The sequence below is a fragment of the Pseudorasbora parva genome, chromosome 11 (genome assembly GCF_024679245.1).
Source record: "Pseudorasbora parva isolate DD20220531a chromosome 11, ASM2467924v1, whole genome shotgun sequence".
Lineage (NCBI taxonomy): Eukaryota > Metazoa > Chordata > Actinopteri > Cypriniformes > Gobionidae > Pseudorasbora > Pseudorasbora parva.
This window is the reverse complement of record NC_090182.1, coordinates 7,933,856-7,951,823: the sequence shown is the minus strand read 5'-3', so window position 1 is coordinate 7,951,823 and position 17,968 is coordinate 7,933,856. Positions and strand designations below refer to the sequence as shown.

Here is a 17,968-nt window from a genome sequence, read left to right as displayed (position 1 = left end):
GAGAGAGAGAGAGAGAGAGAGAGAGAGAGAGAGAGAGAGAGAGAGATTAGCCAGGAAGCCACACCCCTATAAATCAAAAACATGGTACCTTAGTTGACCATTCATTTCTATGAGAAAAAAGGGGGAGGGGAGGGGAGGGGAGGGGAGGGGAGGGGAGGGGAGGGAGGGAGGGAGGGAGGGAGGGAGGGAGGGAAGGAAGGAAGGAAGGAAGGAAGGAAGGAAGGAAGGAAGGAAGGAAGGAAGGAAGGAAGGAAGGAAGGAAGGAAGGAAGGAAGGAAGGAAGGAGAAAAGAAAAGAAACAAATAATGTAGTAAAGTTTTCATAAATGTATTATTATAAGTATTGATACATCATAATATTTGTTGTACTACTTTTAATTTGTATTGCATTTTATGAAACAATAAATTAATAAATGTGTATTTTATAATGATAAAAAACATTTTTTAAAAAGTTTGCATGTGGTTTCAAACTCCAAATAAAGCAAATAATTAAGAACCATTTTTCTCCAGTCAAATAAAACTATAGAAAATGTTTATTCCTGTAAAGCAAAAATAAAATAAAAAATTAAATATAAATAATGATATAACTCTTTTATTATATAATTGAATAATTTTTTAATAATTTAATACATATATTTATTTAAATATAAATTGTAAAGTATATATATATATATATATATATATATATATATATATATATATATATATATATAATGATAGTATTTGCTGTTGTCACAATTCACCAGTGTGAGTGCCCATGATCACCACCAGAGGGCACTCCACCCCGGACTGTCACTCCATCACAAACTACATTACCCATAATCCTTTCCTCGGACTCATTAGCACTCAATGTTCACACCTGTGTCTCATCACCTCTTTACCTCTGCCTATATAAGCCTGGTTATCTCTGTCATTCATTGCGAAGTCTTGTTTAGTGTCACAACTGCATTTCTGAGCGGTTCCCTGGTTTCATGTATTTGGTCTTTGATTTCTTGCCTTCTCCGTGGATTACCCTTTTGCCTGTTCCTTCTGTTTTGTTTGCCTTTTCGGACTGATTTCCTGTTATGACCTTTTGCCTGTTCTATGGACTACGACTTTGGATTACCCTTCAATAAATACTGCGTTTGGATCTTCAACCAACCTTCTGTCTCAGAGCAGTTTCGTTACAGCTGTACTACTTTTAATTTATGTATAAATAAAAAAACTATAATAATTTTTTATATAATTATATATATATGTGTTCCGGTAAAAAGATTAAAACGATTCATTACATGAAATTATTTTTATTTTTTTTACATTTATTATACAGAAAAGAGAAAAGCAAAACTTTCTTTAATTATTTCACTGAGAACAGAGCAACACGATGCCACACGTGAATTTCAATAACAGCTCAGAAAGAGCCTTCCCGACGCCAGCAGAGATCCAGATGAACACTGGAAGACTGCCACACAGTAATCGTGTGGAGGTGTCGGACTGTCTGGAGAACAACTGCAGTTATCCGACTTATTCCATCCATGTCAGTGTTCCTTCAGCGGAACAGCCGAGCGTTTGATTTCTGACACAGAGGTCTGTGGGCGAGCAGATGCTGAGCGCTCCGGACGGCCGTTCAGACTGATCTCAGAGATAACGAGCAGTCTGTCCGTCTCTAAGCCAGCCTTACCCACAAATCCCTTCATTCATGTGTGTCTCAACCACAATCCATTCAAACGGAGACATGGATCGGCATTCGGAATAATCACGGCCTGTCCATGGCTTCCACAGATAAACTCATTTTCATATTAAACATAATGTTATTCCCTTAACTAAAAGTAGTTGATACACATTCCTCCCTCATCTGAGTGCGTGCACTTACTCGCAGTGACGATCTGATAGCATTTAGCTTCGCCCACTAAGCTCACGTCATTCACTATGGTCCCAAACAGAGATCAAGTTAGAAGTACCAAACTCCTCCACGTGTTCCCTATTTAAATACAGTTACACGAATAGTTGAAGAGTATTGTGACATAAAATAAAACGTGGCGCTTTTCTAATCGGGTTAAAAAGGAGAACTATAATGTACGGCGGAATAGCACTTCTGAGAGTACTTCGACTCGGTGCAGTAAAAAGTCCTGGCTGAAAAATCCTCCCTCACATCTCCCCCTCCCTCTCATTTCTGTCAATAGGGGGAGAGGATTTTTCAGGGGTGACTTTTTACTGGTCTCGTCTTAGTTAAGGGAATAATATAGATTAATATGAAAAAGCGGTGGAGTATCCCTTTAAGCAGCCTGCCATTGACGGATCATGTAAACTGAGATGGATTTGTTGAGATATTCTACAATCTGTCAAACATGCTGACTGATGACACACACATGAATATACACTGGCATTCAAGAGTCTGTAGTCAGTGATATTTTTTTGTTGAAAGAAAATAGTACTCCTATCCATCAGGGATACATCAAATTGATCAAAAGTAACAGTAAAGACATTTATAATATTACAAAAGATTCTATTTCAAATAAATGCGGTTCTCTTGAACTTTCTGTTTTCTAAAAGTCCTGGAAAAAAAATTATCACATGAAGCTGCACATCTGTTTTCAACATTGATAATAATCAGAAATGTGTCTTGAGTATCAAATCATTGAGCGTAAGTGTCAGTTCTGGCAGGCCAGGTAGACTCTGCCTAACGCTATTTGGTCTCATCAGCTGTTTCTGCTCAGCTGAGATGCATCAGCTGTTAAACTCTCCTCGCTGCTTATGGCCCTGATATAAACAGAGCGTATTCTTAAAACAGATTCAGTTCGCTCCTAAACTGCTGTTGCTAGCTCTTTGCTGCCCACCACCTCCCCAGCTCCTCCATGTCGTGTATAACGTGGCATTTTACTTTGTCATCGTTGCTGCTCTGTTCATAGGGGGAATAGTTCAGCTCTCACAGCCCTAAACTGTGCATGCGTTCCCTAATGCTGCTGCTGTCCTCTGACTCTCTGCTATTTCATTGTGCTCATGAAAGGTCAGAGGACTCCCTGAACAGAGCCATACCGCCAAAACATTTAATTCAGAATTATCAACTTGAATTGCAATTTATTCAAAATTCCTAAATCATTTTTATTTTTTGTTCTTGACGTAATAGACCTGACAGAAATAATATTAGAGTGATTTCTGAAGGATCATGTGACACTGAAGACTGGAGTAATGATGCTGAAAAGTCAGCTTTGATCACAGGAATAAATTACACTTTACATTATATTAATATAGAAAATAGTTATTTTAAACTGTAATAATATTTCACAATATTAGCCCACAATGTACAACATGGAAATGGAGTGTATAAAACTGGATAAAAATGACAAATAATGTCAGTGAGGTGAATGTGGAACACTGCCCCTAAAAATACTCTCATAATGTGACTAAGTCATATAAACACTTTTATTCTAGAAGCAGCGGCTCTGGAGACTCATAATTGGGGCTTTTAAACAAGAAGCTGAATCAAGAAAGCAGATCTACACACAAGAGCATTTCCAGGAACACAAATCTGAGATATAACTCAGATGAAAAAACTCTGAAAAATTAATTCAGAGCCAATGTAACAACCAACTCCAGATTAATGAACTCAATTATCTTGAATAACGCAACAATACATTAGCTATTTACTGCTATATAAAGCTCCTGTGTGTAATTTCCCCCCTCATGTGCCAGTTTAATATTAAAGGGTACATCACACACACAGTTTCAGACAGTCTCATGGTAATCTTGAGTAGTGTTACATCCTTCATATCTCAGAAGAGTCTTTAGTTTTATCATATTTATTAAAGAAAGATACGCTGTACTGACTCTTTCTGAAAACAGCCTAATTCTTGAAGGCGTGCAGTGGGCGGAGCTAAAGAGTCATGAGCGTCCACACACACACACACACACACACACATCATGGAATTATTCCTGGATAACTTTCAATTCACTATACATTTGTGAACATTAAATGCACTTACGCGCCGGTTGCCAACAAAACACAGACATTTGATGCATTTTCTCTCACCGCCTGCGGTTTTGACTTGTGACTGGAACAAACACACACACTAGCAGAACTCCAGAAAAACAAACTGCATTCACTGTTTCTTTAACGCTGGATTATTTGTGAAGCTAAAAAAGGTTATCTTCCGCTCACAACCAGAAACACACTTCTTTAGGTGACATTGTTGATTTTGTGGTGTAAAAACAAAATGGCAACGCTGCCGACGGCTTCTGTAACCCGAACAAAGCTCGTTGACTGACCCGAGCGCACTCTTGCTCTCGCTCTGGTGTGCGCTTCCGTATATCGTATAATGATATAACCCGCATAACTCACTGCTTAACTACCATAGTACGTTGAAGAAATCAACTAGCTAGTCACAACTGTTTCCCGAAACTGTATCGTCGCAAATCTGATGTTCATCCACATTGGTTAATGATGTCACGCAGGTGGTGGAGTAATAACTGCTTTGAGATCGAATTCATGCTAGATGTTTTGCAATAAATTATGAACAAGGCATCTGAGGAGTATTCTTTTTTCTCAGTTATTTTGCTTTATTTCCAGATTCGAATAGGCTCATTCATACGTACTAGAGCATGTACGCACATGTGCACTCTTGCTCAAATGGTGCTTTAAATCTGCTTTAAATCTCTTTTATATCTCTACTAAGATATAAATGACATTTGTATGTATTCGGGGGAAAAAATATAGATTGTACTAAATGTCAGCTTTCTTATTTTGCTCAAGATAAGGATTTATTAAGTCCACCTGTCATGCAAACAAGAAACTATGCTTGTCGTTGCAACCACACAAGTTTGCGATGCTGTTTGCGAATGTTCATTGGAACTATGTTTCCGTGAGACACAAACTAGTTGAACAATGTTGACTGTATCGATCTGATACCAAAGGATGGAACTTGTGACCATAATTGGCTAACGATGCTTTTGGGAAACGCACCCCAGAGTTGATGTGCACGCGCTCATCCAGGAGAAGTGCCCATAAGCAATGCCGCACTTTATATTATACGGCGCCATATTCAAATTTTCTGAAACTTGTTTGAATTTTGAAGGAGTGTATTTGGCACAGAAATACTTGTCATATATCCAACATGTTTTTTTGGTCATGTTTAGCAGCTCAAACATGCATTTTAGTCTGGGTAAAGAACTAGCTTAAAGCTACACTGTGTGATATTTTCCCCCATCTAGCGGTGTAAAGGTATATGACCATCCAGTGAATAATAGTTTCTGTTCCTCTCAATTCTGATTTCGTTTTAACTCCTACGGTGGCCGATTTAGTCCAAGATTAACACAGCAATCCCCCTCTTCACATTCGACACGGTGCCATCGAGTGTTAAAACGCGAAAGGCGAAGCTTGAATTTACGGGTATGTCCCTCTTTGGCTAATGTACTTTCAAGATGGAGGAGCAACATGGCGACCGGCATTCGAACCCCTCACCCGTATGTATTTTCAATGGCATATTATAAACTTACGAGAATACTTTATTACTTGAAAGAAGTAAATATACATTAATGAGCACATATATTTTTGAAAGAATGAAGTGTTTTTAGCTAAGAATAAACTAAAAAAGTTACACAGTGCAGCTTTAAGCCTTGTGTGTGAAACCTGGTATAAGAGGCAAACAATGCTCAAATTTCCTCATTAAATGTACAAATCTAGTTAATTTTGCAACCATATTTGATGCCGTATTACACGCAGCAGCTTTAACCAGTTCAGACAGCTTCTGTTCACTGCTTCTGCACCTGGAAAACAATTTGCTTTTACACATCGGATTCCTCATGAGGGCCAATCTACGAGGAACCGACTGAGCATTGAGCTCTCTCTCAGGAAACAGAGAGAGATTTTGTTTTGCAAACGTCTGCAGGTTTGAGTGTTTGCAGGAGTTGTGTTCCCACAGTCTGAGCTCATCCGTTCACACACCTAAAGATGACATGGCATTTACTGCAATGCTTTTCTTGCTTATTTTTATAGCACAGAAGGTGTGGAGTGTATTAGTTTTTGTTTGTTTTCCCCCTATATATCCTGGGACCCAGTAATAGACTTTCGTCCACTGTAGTGGACATTATATTTTAGTGAGTTTCTGTGACATCACACATGTCACAATCTTGAGTCAGGATTTCCTTTATAGAGCACATTCAGGGCTTTGGACAGACACCAAATGTTTGGAGGTTTCACCAGGACAACAACAACTTCTTGGTCTTTAAAAATGGCTGACATTAATGTTTAGCACTCTTATGGAAATATGATAATATTTTGTAATTATAATTTAAATCTGATTAATTTTCTCATTGTTTGTTATAAATCAACATCTCAGGAAAATGTTATGGGGTTTCTAATCAAAATATGACTTTTTGTTACAAAACAGGGCATTGATTTTATAAATGTCCACTGTAGAGGACACCGGGACTTAAATCATGTTTATAAGGCATTTTGGAGACACAAACAGTAAATAGGGAAATAAAATACATATCAATATTCCTATGAAATATTACATATTATTATGAAAATGTTGCCAATTATTACTCCCCTTATTATACTTCTTTTTTTCATTACATGTTGCACCAAGAACATAATAATATGCAAATTAGATGCAATATACCGATACATTGTATTAAATGGGAAAATCCAAGTATGGCCATTTTACCCACATATTGCATAAAGTAAGATGGTATATCAAAGCATTCAGTTATATCTTTTATAACATAGCTCAGAATCATCTTTTAAAAAAGTTTGTTTTAAAAAAATCCTGAAACTTAAAAATGTATTCGTGAGTTAAAAATAAATCCCATTGTTTTTGCCTATACATGCTATTTCATTTCATTAAAAAAAATTTAACAACCGAGTCCTGGTGTCAACTTCAGAGGACATATCATAACATATGAATAAAATATAATTTTCCACAAAAATTATGTGTCCATTTGTTTCTTATGCTCTAAACAATCTAATGACATGAAAAAATACAAAATTCGAAAAACTTTTTTTTTCTGGGTCCCAGGCCATATGTCTATATGTCAGTGTCATTATTGTAATGTTATTTTCATTAACAAAATAAAAAGTCTCTCACCTAAGAAATGTGAACTTTTCACTCTTTAATTGTTCACGTGAATGTGGAGCCGCATGCTGTATATGCAACTCTATCTCACGTCCAATTCGTATGTATTTGTACGACCTCAGTCACTGTCTTAGTTGCGTTTTCTATTAATTATAAGTTTTATGTTGTTGCTACAATGGAAATAAAGGGCAACGCTTTGCCTCCGCTAGTCAACATTACAGTGTTGATACAGTGTTTACTGTCGCTTTTGTTAGGCTCTTCATGCCCCTTTGGAAAATGAACCTTGGTTTTGTGATTGATTGCTGTTTGTATTACCAGTGCTCTGACAAGTATCATGATAAATGGTTCAACTTAGTATTTTCTTTCTGTGTTTTGTTTAGACAGCTCTTTCTTTTAATAGCTGCTCTCCCTGTTTAGCATATGATGATGGATATGTAAATGTCAAACGATGAAAACGATCCCCTGAGCCAGACCTGCCCAAGGTGTGTGTGTGTGTGTGTGTGTGTGTGTGTGTGTGTGTGTGTGTGTGTGTGTGTGTGTGTGTGTGTGTGTGTGTGTGTGTGTGTGTGTGTGTGTGTGTGTGTGTGTGTGTGTGTGTGTGTGTGTGTATTTCATCTGACTGATAGCCATCTGATCTAACAGATTTGCCCTTTTCACTGTTGTGAAGAAATCAGTCTTTCTGAGAGATGAGAGAGAGTTTGAACAACCCAACAGACATGAATGCTGCCTCAGTGTACACAAAAAAAAACAAGCGCTCACACACTCACACTCTCATTCACAAACACACACTCTCACACGCATGCACACATGCACGTACACACACACACACACACACACACTCAAACACATACACACACGTTGGGTTTTCATGTTTCATGAGAACTTTCCATAGACGTATAGGTTTTTATACTGTACAAACTGTATATGCTCTTCCCTTACACAAAACCCTACCCCTAAACCTACCCATCACACACAACTACAGGCATGTTTACACTTTCAAACAACATCACCTGGTATGATTTATAAGCTGTTTTCCTCATGGGGACCAAAAACTGTCCCCACAAGGACAATGATTTTGGATATTGCCATCTTTGTGGGGACATTTTGTCCTCATAATGTAGGGTTTACCAGAACAAGACACCCCCCCCCCCCCCCACACACACACACACACACACACACACACACACACACACACACACACACACACACCAGAGAGTCTTTCACACAACATCAGCATCACTGACACTCTCTCATCTGAAGTCTTCAGATCACATTATAGGAATATTCCAGGTCAGTACCAGTTAAGCTGTACTGACAGTATCTGTGACATGTTGTCGATTTCCACAGAAAATCCTTTAGCCTGCTTTACAATGATACACTAGCAGTAAAGCCTACGGGGCGAGACACCGCAGCAGAATAATCACAAAACTCAAAGTGTAATCACTAAAGGCCAGTGAAGCTATAGCTTTCTATATGATGCATGCAAAGAAATCAGAAAGAAATGGTTTACTTAAAATACACCAAAGAGGAATGACATAAACTAATAACCAGGTTCATCCGGCTAAAAGAAGTTAAAGGACAGCTTATAGGAGTATTTTAACCATTTTTATCTTAAACAACAAACAGAACGATCCATTTAGGTGCTTTTACAAAAGGCTGAACGCAAATGCCAAGATGCACAGAGATCAGAATTTCTGATTCTAAAAATTCAAATAAAGACTCAATTGAGGCTGGTGTTATTTCAGTATAAATGAGATTGATAATTTCAGTAACATGTTATTTTAGGGTTTAATTCTCGCTATTAACTAGGTGTTTATTAGCATGCATTACAGGATATTACTAGGATATTGGCTGTTTATTAGTACTTATAAAACAAATATTAATGCTTTATTCTACATCCCTTAATCCTACCAATACCTAAACTAAACAATTACTTTACTAACTATTAAAAAGCAGAAAAATTAGGAGTTTATTAAGGCAAAAGTCATTAATACTGAATATGTGTTCCCCATACTAAAGTGTTACCAAAGTTTTACAGTTTTCATTACTTTTTAGTTCAGTTTTAGCTTTAGTTAATCAAGTTAAACTAAATAAAAATGAGAAATGTTGGCTTGGCAAGTGTAAACTATTTTTGTTATGTACTCAGGGATCAGACATTAATATAACAGCTCGCATCTAATTCGTGACTATAAAGTAACTAGCTACTCTGGTTTACAGAAAGTCTGTATTAGCATTTGTGACAAATTGCTTATATGCTCACATAAATCAGGTTGGAGAAAAGTGTTTGCTAAATGAACACATTTAAATGTGAATATTCACACAACGGCAATTTCATTTCTCTTCCTTCCATCATAAATCCTCAGCACAGATGGTTTCATATTCAGCCTTTAGTTTAAGACTGTAATTTCAATATGGATTTTCCATCACATTGTATAATATGATTAATCACAGTGATGTTCAATTAAAGACTGTTTCACAACTATTACTTATTACAGAATCACACTGGGGTTTACTAATGTCTGTTAAACAAGATCAATCATGTTCAAGACTGAGGACCAGGTCACGCTTTTTACCCTTTAAGTGAACGCTTCACTGCCTACGTTATTCTGGAAAATACATTTCTGTATAGAAACATTAAAAGCCTTGAATAAAAACATTTGAGCAATTAATGGCCAGGGGAAAATATTGTTCAATATCATATGTTGAACTTATAATGGGGCAAGTTGTCACAATGGGAAGCTGCTCATTTGCACTAATTTAAAATGAATTGTAGATTCAAGAAATTTAATTTCTTAAGTAAAAAAAAAAAGAAGTATAAAGCACAACAAAACAATACATGTATAAAGTAATTATGATTCATTTCTGGTATTCACTGCTGCATTTTAATGAATGAAACTTGAAATGACTAGTAACGTTTGTAAAGTTCTACAAAACAAAAAGTTATAAATCTTTTTGTAAGTCTACAAAAAAAAAAAGTTAATGCCCAGAACATTTTTTTGTTCATTGAACATGTTAAAGGGCAACTCCGGTGAGAAATGACCCTAGGGGTAATTAACAGATGGTTACCGAGTAGATCGTTCTCTGGGATGCGTTTTCATGAAAATCGAATGTAAAGAGTTTTATCTCTAAAAACAGATTAGCTTATAACACTAGTCTATGGGGCACCGGGTAGTGAAATTAAATTGCTAGTTAATACCACGAACAAGGCTCAAAATAGCCTCACACTAACACAGCAGCATAATGAGGGTCCCTACATGCAAACCAACGCATTGAGAACGTTGTAAGTGTACTGTGGCAAGGGGGGCGTGGTTCAGCGAGGTCTGCAGCGGGAGAGAGGGCCGCGGGACGAGCGGTAAGTGAGTGGGTTGGACGCAGATTAATAACACCTGTCTCTTGTTCTAGTAATGAGCGCGGAGACGGGATAAAACACCAGCGGAACCGGAGACCAGGGAGAGAGAGAGTCGGACTGTTGATGCGACCCACTGAGTTGTCCGGAACCCGGAAGTGCGTGACCCGGAAGCGAAACTGAGACTGAGCATTTGAGAAACAGACACACGCTGAAGTGTGCACGTTGTGATTTGAGTTATTGAGAAAATAAAGAGCATCAACAGTCCTGCCGACCCCCGTGTCCTCTTCCTTCCTCACTATATCGAACTTGCTACACTGGTGCCGAAACCCGGGAAGGAAGCAGGACAGCGCCGCCGCCATGACAACGCCCTCCGCCTCGCCATTTGCGGATATCATCAACTCCCTCGCGGTCCTCCACCAGGAACACCATAAGGCATTGCTGGACCTTCGGACCGAACAAGAGACAGGTGTTATTAATCTGCGTCCAACCCACTCACTTACCGCTCGTCCCGCGGCCCTCTCTCCCGCTGCAGACCTCGCTGAACCACGCCCCCCTTGCCACATGTACAAACAGTTTAATAAGAAGATACTTTATAAAGACAGTGCGTTACGCATTCACGGACAGCAGCCATCTTGGAAAACAGTCCACGAATGAAAATCTTTCCAAGATGGCGCCTGTACGTAAACACGTAATGTACTGTCTTTATAAAGTATCTTCTAAGTACCGTAACAGACTGGTTAAAAATGGTGGTTGGAATAAAATGCTGTGTGAACTCAACCAATCTGCATGTTCGGCACCTGAATGTTACTGGACATTGAAAAAGTACTACCTCGTGAGCAGGGACATTTTTACCCTGAACTTCATTTGAACACACAGCGTTCCACCCCAAAGTCCCTAGTCCCTGGAGAAAATTCCTGCAGTGGAAATGTATTTTAAGATTTGTCAGTGTAAATTGCTTTCAGTTAAAACAGCTCAAACATGCATTTTAGTCTGGGGCTAGCTTAAGGCTTGTCTATGAAACTGACTATTAATGCTCAGAAGAAAAGAAAAGAAAAAATCTGTTAATTTACCTATATTGGGGTAAGTTTACAATGGGAAGCTGATCATTATTTGTACACATTTGAAAAGAATGTATTCTAAAGTAAAGAACACATAACACACACAGTTTCTGCCTAAATCTGTTAATCTTGAGCAGTGTTACATCCTTCATATCTCAGAAGATTCTTTACTTTTATCATATTTATAAAAGACGCCGTACCGACTCTTTCTGAAAACAGCCGAACCTATGAAGACGTGCAGTGGGCAGAGCTAAAGAGTCACGAGCGTGCACACACACACACACACACACACACACACACACACACACGATGGCATGATCTCTGAATAACTTTCGATTCACTATACATTTGTGAACATGCACTTACGCACAGTTTGCCAACAAAACACAAACATTTGATGCAGTTTGACTCACCGCCTGCGGTTTCGTGAAGCTGAAAAAGGTTATCTTTCCATCACAACCAGAAACACACTTCTTTAGGAGACATTGTTGATTTTGTGGTCTACAAAAAATGTACAGCCGACGGCATCTGTAACCCGAACAAAGCTCGTTGATGGGCGCGCTCTTGCTCTCGCTCTGGTTGATGTGCGCTTATGCGGGAGAAGTGCCGATACAAGGATTTCGCCCTTTAGGATGTCATACAGTGTATTGGGCACAGAAATACTCCGTTATCCATCCAACTGATTTTTTGAAATTTTAACAGTAAACCAAGTCTTTAACAATAAAAGTCAGAATGCATGAAATAGCATTAGACCCAATGCCCCCCCCCCCCAAAAGAGCAAAAGCCTCTTATACTTTTTACTTCTTTTTTTTTTTTAAGTAAAAGGTATTAGGCTATTTTAACCATAATTATTTAATTTAAAACCATTATTAATAATTATTATCTCAAAGTTTTAAAGATGTATAATGTCTACATTTTTTTAAACAAATGTTTATAAATTACAAATTTCTGGCATTCACAGCCGCATTTAACAGAAAGAATGCACTAATTACACATTCTTTTCTAGATTGCATTCCTCCTCCAAACGCGGCCACAGGGATCATCTGGAGTCGCCGGGAGTCTGTTGCTCTTCAAACGAGTCCTGTCTTGAGCTCTAATGAACATTCCTCAGAAACCTCCAGTAATCCTCCGCCGCTCTCAGAGACAAACCAGGAGGATGCCATCAGCTCAGCATATGTCTCATCGCCACAGTCCACAGATGTGATGCTACTGGTGGCAACAGTAATCCTGAGACACGAGAAACACTGGAGGCCTGGCTGTAAAACAACAGCAGGGCTTTTGCTCCTTGCTGATTTGTCTGCAGCCTGTTTTGGGAGGATAAAGCGGGTTTTGTTTTCATCAGCTGCTACTATGTCACTTCTAAAGATGATGCTACATGTTCCCATATGGCTCTGAAATGTGTAGCACTTTAGTTCTGAGATGTATCAGTGGCTGATCGCAACACAATACCTGACAGAGTTTATATGAGTTTAGCGAGTACAACCCTCTTTACAACGTGAAAAGAAGCAAAGAATGATTGGATTTGACAAACCAATCCACCACCGGCCTGCGCTGCCTTCATCACGGCAGATTCAAGATGATGATGATACTGCAGGAACAACAGCTTTTCGTCATAGAATGGCCTTCTAGTTGCCAGGTCTTGCACAACAAAACTAGGCCAATGGCCTATCAAAAATCAGGGGGTGTTGGAGCTCCAAAACGTCCAACCAGACAGTGTTGGTTATCTGAGAATTGACCGTAGCCATTCACTTCCATAGTATTTTTATATACTAGAGTAATGGAAGTCAATGGCTACAATCAATTATCAATTAACACTATCTGGTTGGACATTTCAAAGCTTTTTTTCAAATAACTAAAATACATGGAACAGGAATAATACAAAATAAATAATGATAATAAAAAAACAATTAACCACCTAAAGGATTATTAGGAACACCTGTTCAATTTCTCATTCATGCAATTATCTAATCAACCAATCACATGGCAGTTGCTTCAATCAATCAATCAATCAATCAATCAATCAATCAATCAATCAATCAACTTTATTTATATAGCACTTTTACAATGCATTTAGAGGTGTGTTGCTGGTCAAGACAATCTCCTGAACTTCAAACTGAATGTCAGAATGGGAAAGAACGGTGATTTTAAGCAATTTTGAGCGTGGCATGGTTGTTGGTGCCAGACGGGCCGGTCTAAGTGTTTCACAATCTGCTCAGTTACTGGGATTGTCACCCACAACCATTTCTAGGGTTTACAACGAATGGTGTGAAAAGGGAAAAACATCCAGTATGCGGCAGTCCTGTGGGCGAAAATGCTAGAGGTCAGAAGAGAATGGGCCGACTGATTCAAGCCGATAGAAGAGCAACTTTGACTGAAATAACCACTCGTTACAACCGAGGTATGCAGCAAAGCATTTGTGAAGCCACAACACGCACAACCTTGAGGCGGACGGGCTACAACAGTAGAAGACCCCTCCAGGTACCCCTCATCCCCACTACAAATAGGAAAAAGAGGCTACAATTTGCCCAAGCCCACCAAAATTGGACAGTTGAAGACTGGAAAAAATGTTGCCTAGTCTGATGGGTCTCGATTTCTGTTGAGACATTCAGATGGTAGAGTCAGAATTTGGCGTAAACAGAATGAGAACATGGATCCATCATGCTTTGTTACTACTGTTATCCAACGCTCTCCATTGACTTTGTATTGTGTGAAGCGGTCACCTCGTCTTTTTTTACTTATAACAAAAATGTCTAAAAGCTGATATGTGACAAGGTGTGCAGCAAACAAGCTAAAAAACACATAACTACGTTTTTATAAGCTGTTGACCACAAAAAAACTAGCGTTTAAGGAGACAAAAGTGGATACAGGCAATAAGACGTGAAGCTTCAGCCGGAAGAATGGGTCAAATTTGGGATCCTGACACTCAGTATGTCTCAGTATGTCTACGTGTGCGGTAAACATGTTTTCAAATATCCAAATGTCAGTTTTATATATTATATTTCCTGTCGCTGATTACTTTCCCCTCCAGTGGGTGTAGTTCTCAGTGTAATCTGAAATGACAAGGAGGCCGCTTCCCGCAATAGAAAGTCAATAGAGACGGTTAGTTTGTTTTCTCCCCCGGTGGGCGTGGCTTTCAGATTATGACGTGTGTCGCTCTGTCTCCATCCCTTTATTACCACCATGTACCCATCCTCTGATGGCTACTTCCAGCAGGATAATGCACCATGTCACAAAGCTCGAATCATTTCAAATTGGTTTCTTGAACATGACAATGAGTTCACTGAACTAAAATGGCCCCCACAGTCACCAGATCTCGACCCAATAGAGCATCTTTGGGATGTGGTGGAACGGGAGCTTCGTGCCCTGGATGTGCATCCCAACAAATCTCCATCAAAATTTCTAAAGAATGCTTTCTGCACCTTGAAAATATACTAAAAATATACTATGGAAGTCAATGGCTAAAGTCAATTATCAATGCAACGTAGAATTAAGGCAGTTCTGAAGGCGAAAGGGGGCAAACACAGTATTAGTATGGTGTTCCTAATAATTCTTTAGGTGAGTGTATGTTTAGATAGACATTTTAAAAACAAAACAAAAAAAAGTATTATTAGGTAATTCCATATTAGTGTCCAGAGTCATAATTTTTTTTAAATGGTTATAGTTTCTTATTATTTTAATAATTTGTTACTCATTGTCATGGATCACACGATGTTATAGGCCATAATAATATAATATTATATGTAAAAAGTGTCTCATAATAGCTGAAAATCATAATATTTTGTTGTTCGAATTAGTCTTTTGTGTGTGTGTGTGTGTGTGTGTGTGTGTGTGTGTGTGTGTGTGTGTGTGTGTGTGTGTGTGTGTGTGTATCAAGTGTAATCTAAATATTATTATTTGACTTTTCTTTGGGTAATATTTTATTTATAAAAGCCCTAAATAGTAATTTTCCTAATTATGAAATATTAAATTGTTTAAAAATAACTTTAATCTTATAAAAATGTGTCCATAAATATTGCGTCAGCTCTGTTACCGTACCATACTTTGCCCTTAACCCTTTCATGCATGGTGTCCACATTTGAGGACAGTTAATCTAACTCCATTTTAAGGTCATTTCTCATGGTTATTTTCTCCAAACCACTCGAGGGCAGTGTCAGTAGACTGACAGCAGTATTATAACAGTGGCTACTGTCTTGTATTACAAATATTCATTGCTTGATGACATCATTAATCCAAGATGGCTGACAGCGGTAGCCGTGTGCCAAATCCCCCAGGCATATCTGTGAAAAACTTTTATACAAGGGGTTCAATTGAGCTAAAAAAATATTAGTATGTACAGTAAAGTATGATGAATATGTTAGTATTTTATAAACTAAAATTTAGAGTAAAATATCATTTTTATGCACCAAAAAATAACTGTCCACGTATGTGGACGTCATGCAACAGTGGAGTCAGATTGCATAAAGTCTGATTTCTGTAACCTGCTAATAAATGTGTTCTATTTTTAATGTTATGATTTGTCTTATATTTCAATAAAAGAGACATTAAACAAATATATCAACATAACCATTAAAAATGACATTATGGCATTAAATGGCAACCTTACACATACATACCGACACAAATCTGAATTTTGCAGGGACAGCACAGGTCAAGCACTCAGTCCAGAATAATAGAGAATATATCAGAGGACAGTGGAAGTGACAGGGACAGCAGTGATGACGAGTATGGGCCAGCAAAACCCAGCTCTAGGTTTCCACATATATGTAACTACTGTTATAATTCCTACAATATGTGTTTGATTGTTATTATATTATATATCAGTGGTTCCCAAACCTGTCCTGGAGGACCCCCAGCATTGCACATTTTGTATGTCTCCCTAATCAGACACACCCACTTCAGGTCTTGCTATCTCTACTAATGAGCTGATGAGCTGGATCAGGTGTGTTTGATGAGGGAAACATGCAAAATGTGCAGTGCTGGGGGTCCTCCAGGACAGGTTTGGGAACCCCTGTTATATATTATTGTTTTTAATAACTGGGCTGATATATATAGCATAACATTCCATAATAAAAAAACACAATGTTCCATTTTGTCATCTGTGTCTTTATGTCCCATTCCACGGCTTAGTTGCATGGTGACCATACTGACCATACGTGGACAGTTAAATCACTATATATTTGAAAATTATATAAAGCCCCATTTGCATGCAATATGCATCATGGTCCATGATGATCCAGCTGAGACTGAAAGTACCAAAAGACTGAATTAGATGCTGGATAAAACTACATTAAGCATCTTTAACCATCGGCAGAATACATGCGGTGTAAAAGCCGCTGTCAGGTGGCTCTGGAGGAGAATTGATTCGGGCCACAGACGGATCAGATCCCTGAGGAGCAGAACAGGATTCGGCTGTCAGATGGATTAGACTCACGCTCATTAGTGAGCAGTGTGTGCTGGGTAACAGATGCTGCTCTGGTGAACGTGTGGACGCTTTACTCAAACACTAGACCTGCAAATTAGCATTCAAGTGCAAACACACAGACGAGCTTTAGTTAATTACACACACACCTCTGTGTGAAGAACACTTTAATTTACAGTTGTGTAGTGGACACACACACACACCACCATCTGAACCCTGACAAACACACACTCATATACATCCGGTCCATTGGCTCTGTTTCAAACCCTAGTGAGCTGTCTACATAGGTAACTATACCTTCTAAAGGGACATTTGACATGCATTGGAGGGAGAGAAGTGATTCTTTAAAGGAGCTATACAAGTCTTGATTTTGATTGTGGGTGCTCCTACAACAGGTTTTCATGCTTAAATGTTCAAAAGCACATTATTTTTATCATATTCTCGATTGTTGCAGCTCCTCTCTTCCCAGTCTGTCAGTAACGCCCCGTTTAGTTTTTGTCTCTATGAAGCCCCTCCTCCTGTAAAGCGCAATGTGCTCTGATTGGTCAGCTGGGCCCTAATCACAAGTTTTTCAACACACTACTAACTAACCCGCCCCTTTATTTTGCATATGCCTTGGGTAGGAATTATTTAAATGAGGAATATTGTGTGTTCAGAAACAGTGGCACTGATATTGAGAAGAACTCCTGCTGGAGAGAGATCAAAATCCAACACAAAGAGCTGCTAGTTTCATCTTCTCCAGGTCAGGACGTCCGTATGTCCACTGGAGGTGAGAAATAAAAGCCATCGGCCCAGATATAAGGTATATTATTTGGCTGTTTCCTGCTTCATTTCTCACAGGCACACGCACTCTTTGTGCACACAGTGTTCTTCATTGGCCTCATACAGTGAGAGTTGATTGTATTGCCTGAAGATTCAGTGTCACTGCTGATCTAATGATGAGACATGCCTCTGATATATATCCTTTGTATGTACCGTATGTGCTCCAACCGGTGAATCACAAGAAACCCTTCAACATCACACTCTACTCAAATATAGAAAAATTATTTTGTACAAATAACGTGGCACTATTTTAAACAAAATGCAATATT

At 38.6% G+C, this 17,968-nt stretch overlaps 1 protein-coding gene across 1 annotated transcript in view; it reads right to left on the bottom strand.

Annotated features, from left to right (window-relative positions):
• Positions 1-17,968, bottom strand: part of trpc7b (transient receptor potential cation channel, subfamily C, member 7b) — an 89,707-nt gene that overhangs the window by 54,752 nt on the left and 16,987 nt on the right. The gene's annotated exons all lie outside the window — the stretch shown is intronic.